Here is a 6,333-nt window from a genome sequence, read left to right as displayed (position 1 = left end):
GACCCTCCCTCACATACACAATCCCCACTGACCCTCCCTCACATACAATCCCCACTGACCCTCCCTCACACACAATCCCCACTGGCCCTCTCACACATGCAATCCCAATTGACCCTCTAACACACAATCCCCACTGACCCTCTCTCACAAAATCCCCAGTAATCCTCGCAATATCCCTATTGACCCCCTCACAGACTGTCCCTATCGACCCTCACACAAGCCCATGCAGTACCCAAACCCACACACAGACTCTCACATGCAGTTCTTGTATATCCTCACACACACCCATACAGTCCCATGCCTCTCATACTTATAGACCTTCACATTATCTCCATATTTCTCACAGTGTCTCCAAACCTGTTCACACACACATACCCAGACAGACAGAGACATAGTGTAAAGAGCGCATCTTTTGTTTTTATTTACTTGGATCACAAAAATGGGAAAATATCTGTGTTAACCAAGGTCTGTGGAAGGAGTTGCTGCAGTTTTAAAATCAAGCTACTAGAACTCATTGTGATTTGTATTTATGCTAATACTCTGTTCAAGTAGTGGGTGGAAGAGATCTAAGACATATCAGCACTGTGGAGTGGGTGGAAATAGTTGCAGAGTGGGTGAGTTCCGCCCAGAGACAGTTTCTTGATTGGTTTGTGCTATCAGTGCCAATTCTGGATGCCAGAAATCATGGCGATAGTTCTCTGATTTGTCCCTGGGCAGGTGAACAGCTTTTGGAGACAGTGAGGATTGCATATGCTGGAAGTTAGAGTCAAAAAATGTGGAGTTGGAAAAGCAGATCAGAGAGCATCCGAGGAGCAGGGAAGTCAATGTTTTGGGCCGAAAACCTTCATCAGGACTGGGGAGGGAGAGGGGAGTCCAGAAATAAATAGAGGGAGGGGGTGTGACTGGGGAGGGTAGGTGAAATGGGGATAGGTGGTTGCAAGTAAGGGGTTATTGTGGTTGGTCAATGGACCAACTGCCCTGGGCTCCCCTCCCCTCCCCTCCCCAGTCCTGATGAAGGCTTTCAGCCTGAAACGTTGACTTTCCTGCTCCTCAGATGCTCTCTGACCTGCTGTGATTTTCCAGCTCCACATGTTTTGAACAACTTTTGTGTGTTGATGTCATTGGGAGAGAAGTCTTCAAACTGCAGAAAAATCAAGGTCTCTTTATCTCTTTCTGCAGTTAAGTAATCAAAGCTTGGAAGACAACTAGATATTCTCTCCCACCAGCTGCTGTAAGCTGTTGCCTCTAACCTCTCACTAAAAGACTTTACAACTAGTTTGACAACTGCTCTGTGTCTCCAGAACAAATTAAAAGAATCAGGAAATGAGATTGGAGATCAAAAGGTCTCAGGAAGCGAAAGGGACACCTCATTGAATCCTGTGTACTGGTGCTATTGAACTGCGTTTCCTCCAGCCATAACACCCATGTTTGTTTGTTTATCTGTAGCTGTGGGTAGGGGTTTAAGAAAGGAGTGAAAGTTTCAATTAGAAAAGTAATATGTTGAGAATACATACTTTCGTTACCTTATGGTTGGAATTGAATTACTGTAATAAATAGTAATTTTAAATACAGAAACATGGTATGTGCTTTTTGTCAACTTGGGTCTAATAAAAACTGGTCAATTGTGGAATTTTGGGGAACCTTTTAAATTTTTAACTCTTGTGATGACTCTGGGAATAGTGGCACTCCAGCCACATCATGAAGAATGGGGATATTTGTGGAAACTCCATCTCATGTTCAATATTTCATTGTCTACTACCATTCATGACTGAATGTGACAGGATTGAAGAGTTTGGATCTGATCTGTTGGCTGTGAGATCATTTAGCCCTGTCTATTTCATGCTGTATCCACTGTTTGACAATCTTGTGTTGTAGCTTCACCAGGTTGACTCTATATTTCCAGATATAACTGATGATGCTCCTAGCATGCCCTCCTGAACACTTCATTGAACCAGAGTTGATCTTCTGGTTGATGGTAATAGGGCATATTCCAGAATGTGAGGTTACAGATTGTAGTTGAATATAAATCTGCTGCTGGTTGCCCACAGGACCTCATGGATGCCCGGTTTTGAGTTGCAAGATCTGTTCAAGATATTCTGATTAACACAGTGGTAGTTATACGCAGCACAACGGAGGATATCCATCAGGATTGTGCAGTGGTCATGCCTGGGTTGAGAAATCTGTAGCAGGTAAATTGGGGATGAGGTTGAGTGGATTTTGCCCTCTTGTTGATTCCCACAGCACCTATTGTAAACTCAATATAGTAGCAATGTCCTTTGGTGCTACCAAGTCACTGTTGAGTTGGACTTTGAAGTTTCTCATCCAGAGTAAGTTCCATGCCCTTTCCACCCACAGTGCTTCCTCCAAACACTGTTGAGTATTGATTCATCAGCCAAAGGGAGACAGTAAGTGGTAGTTATCAAGTAATTCCTTGCCCATGTTTGATCTGATGCCATGAGATTTCATGGGCAATGTTCCCGCTAAGCTGCAATGGTCACGCTGCTGCTCTGAGGTTCCTGAGTTTCCATGTACACTGATTGTTGTGCTGATGCATTGGCTTCTGGTTTTAGAAGTAGATGCTGCACACGGACCATGGAGGTCCATGCACCGATAACATTTAAATTAGAGGGCGTATTGGTCCTGAGTCAAAATTGAAGCCAAATTTAATTTTGACAAGACTGCTAAACCATTGCCAGATTGGAGATTTGGAGAATCAATCAAGGTACAAATCTTTAAAGTTCTTAGGAGTTAGCGCAGGTGAACAACAATTGGCACGATACCCTCCGGGGAGAGAACGTCATCCAGGTGAAACGTCAATGATAATGCACACAAGTACGATTGAAAGACCAAAAAATTAAAAACAGTGTGCATGCAATGCACATGCAGAGACTGATGAGAATAACAAACTGCTAATGCATAAAAAAACATTTGGGTGCAAAAGTGAGTAACTTGGCCAACACAAAATGGAAGCATGCAATTTCTGTGTATGAGAAAAGTATGCTTGGGATAAAATGCAATATTATACCAAGGTGCCTCTTGGTTTATCATAGTCATGTGACATCCACCATGAAGCTGTGACTGGAAACACCCAGCTTCAGGCAGTTTCATTAAAGTTACAGAACAGGAAGACTGTTGTCTTGAAAGCAAGAGAGATGGACTACCACATCCACACTCAGAGACAGAGACCAGACCTCACATTAATCTCCACACACAAACATACATCTGCTCACCAACACCATGTCTCAAACACATGGTTCCATACATTGAAGCTAGTAATTAAATGAACATCATTCATTGAAAAACTTGCCCTAGATGAGCAAAGAAAATCTGCAGGACCCCAAGCAGAGTTAGCTGAAATGAATACTCCTCAGAACAGCTATTATACATCATTTCAATGGTGTGAGCCAAAGCATGCAGTGACATTTCCGCAATATAAGCAAATTGATGGAAGCACAGAACAGAATAGTCAGTTTATATACAAAGAGCACTGAAAAAGAGGAGGAAATATTACTGAGCAAGAAAGTAAGTATCATTGGAATGGCCTATAACTTATTTAAAAGAACCGATCTCTTCCCACTTCACTGTACAACCCCTTTACCACACGCATATACACAGTCCCTTTCCCAAACACACACTGTCCATTTACCACACACACACTATCCCTTTCCAGACTAGTGAGTCCCTCACCTGAGCAGCCATGCCTTTTCCGTTTCTTGAGTTACCATACCACAACATCTTTCTCCCGTTCCTATCGGACCTTGATATATCTTTAATGCTGCTGCCCAAATCAGTTTGGAAGATGCAGCACCTGTCTCTTTGCCTCCTACCTACTCAGTGTACAAGACCCCAAGCACTCCTTCCAAATTGCATAAATACTTATTTTACAACATGTTGTACTCACCACTCACAATAGGGTGTGCTCCACAGTGGAGAAACGTGATTGGTGACATTTTTACAGAACACACGCATTCAATCCACAAGTGTGACCCTGCCATTTTAATTCTCCATCCTACTGCAACTCTGAACTTTCTGTCAAAGAGTCATAGAGATATACAGCATGGAAACGAACTCATCCGTCCAACTCATCCATGCCAACCAGATATCCTAAATAAATCTAGTCTGATTTGTTAGCATTTGGCCTGTATCCCTCTAAACCCTTCCTATTCATATACTCATCCAGATGCCTTTTTAATGTTGCCCTCAATTTCCTAAACAGTTCTAATGAAGTTCAACACAAAGAGAAAGGCAGCATCCGATCTTTCAATTCAGCATTTGCAATCTTTCACACTCAGCAGTGAATTCAACAATTTCAGATCACAACCTCTGCAATTTTTTCAGACAGCTGTTGCTGGAAATTATTTTTTCCATTTATACTTCCTCCAGACTTCCATTTTGTGTCTTTACCTGTCCCGTTGCCAGCTGCTTTTGTCTTGCACTAACAATTCTTTTTCCATTTAACCTCTTCTCTCTTCCACCTCATCACAGAACTTCCCTTATTCGCTTTCCTACCCCTCTTTTACCCTCTGTTTCTAAGCTTGTAGTACTGTACAGTTCTGATTTTTTCTAATTCTGTTGAAAGGTCAAAAAACCTAAAATGTTAATTCTGTTGCACTCTCCACAGATGTTGTCAGACCTGATGAGTAATTTTTTTTACCTCCACAAAGTCACTGGTTTCCCCAGTCCCTTTATATCTTCCCTGAATTCCCATACTCAATGATGCTTTGGTCCCAAATGCCCGTGACTATTGACCTACATAGCCTTCTCAATCCTAAACTATCTTTGCACAACCTGAAATGTCTTCTCTGACATTTTCTTCTACATCCAGAATATGAATGAACTGTAAGCCAGTGCTTCCCAAACTTTTTCCCACTGTGACAGCTTAATAAACCCTTGAAAATGATGGCAACCTCTTGGTGAGAACTGAGATACTGCAGCAAAGGAAGTGAGAGGGTTGAGGCAGGTTGGAGTGAGAGTTATAATTCACTCAGATCTCCACGGCACCCATTTCTGTCAGAACTCGGCACTCCCGCATTTCAGTTTGCAACTGGAGTCGTAACTCTTACTTTGGGAAACACTGCTATGAGGGATAAGCCATGGTTTAACAGACTTTTGTTATTAATCAAGGCCTGTTGATTGCACTTTAACACAAATTTACGAACAATTCTGGAATTTAAGCCCAAAAATATCGTCAAAGCTTCATTATTAAAAAGATAGTGGCTTATTCTCTGAACCACTGATACTAATAGCTCATCCCTTCCCTTAAATGTTAACAATGCGAACTATTGGGGTGTTCTGACATGGTGTAGCCAGGAGATGTCAGTCTCCTCACATACGCGCAATGATTTTTAAAGAAGTGGGTAAATATACAGCATTATGTGGGGCAGATGTTTGCCAGATCTTTTGCTTCTGTTTAACAGCTAAATATAGCACTTCAGGTAACCTTCAAAGCAGTCTAGGACAGATATCGAATATAAATAATAAAAATGAAAACTATTAAGGCAAGTGTTGGCTCCTGCTTCAGTAACCCTTGAATTTTAAAATTTTTACCTTTCGTGTTCAAATTCCTTCATGGCCTCATCTCTCTCTATACTCCCCTCCATCCCCAGTTTTATTTGCCCCACAATTGAAAGCTGTGCCGTCAGTTGCCTAAAGCCCTAGGCACTGGAATTTCATTTTAACCTCTTTACCTCGCTCTCTTCCTTTAGGTCATTTCTAAAAAGAAACTCCTGTTTAACCTAGAGATAGCAAGAACTGCAGATGCTAGTTTAACCTGGTTTTTGATCATCTGCTCCAATATCTCTTCATGTATAGAACATAGAACGTAGAACATTACAGCGCAGTACAGGCCCTGCGGCCCTCGATGTTGTGCCAACCTGTGAAATCAATCTGAAGCCCATCTAACCTAAACTATTCCATTATCATCCATATATTTATCCAATGACCATTTAAATGCCCTTAAAGTTGGCGAGTCTACTACTTTTGCAGGCAGGGCATTCCACGCCCTTACTACTCTCTGAGTAAAGAACCTACCTCTGACATCTGTCCTATATCTATCACCCCTCAATTTAAAGCTATGATGTATCACGGTGTCAAATTTTGTTTGATAAATCGCTCATCAGCATGTTTTACTATTTTAAGGGTGCAATATACGTGCAATTTGCTGTTGCGATCATTAAATATATACATAACTGAGTGATGTTGCCTAATTATCTTGCAGCTTGGGCCGATTTCCATGCAAGTTCTGTCTGCTACACTTCAAATGGAAATAAGAACAAAAAGAGTCCATTTGGCCCCTCAAGCCTATTCCACCATTCATGGACATAGCAACTGTAC

The sequence above is a fragment of the Rhincodon typus genome, unplaced genomic scaffold (genome assembly GCF_021869965.1).
Source record: "Rhincodon typus isolate 14 unplaced genomic scaffold, sRhiTyp1.1 hic_rhity00002077, whole genome shotgun sequence".
In the NCBI taxonomy this organism is placed as follows: domain Eukaryota; kingdom Metazoa; phylum Chordata; class Chondrichthyes; order Orectolobiformes; family Rhincodontidae; genus Rhincodon; species Rhincodon typus.
The sequence above is the reverse complement of the archived record's forward strand: the minus strand, read 5'-3'. Positions refer to the sequence as shown.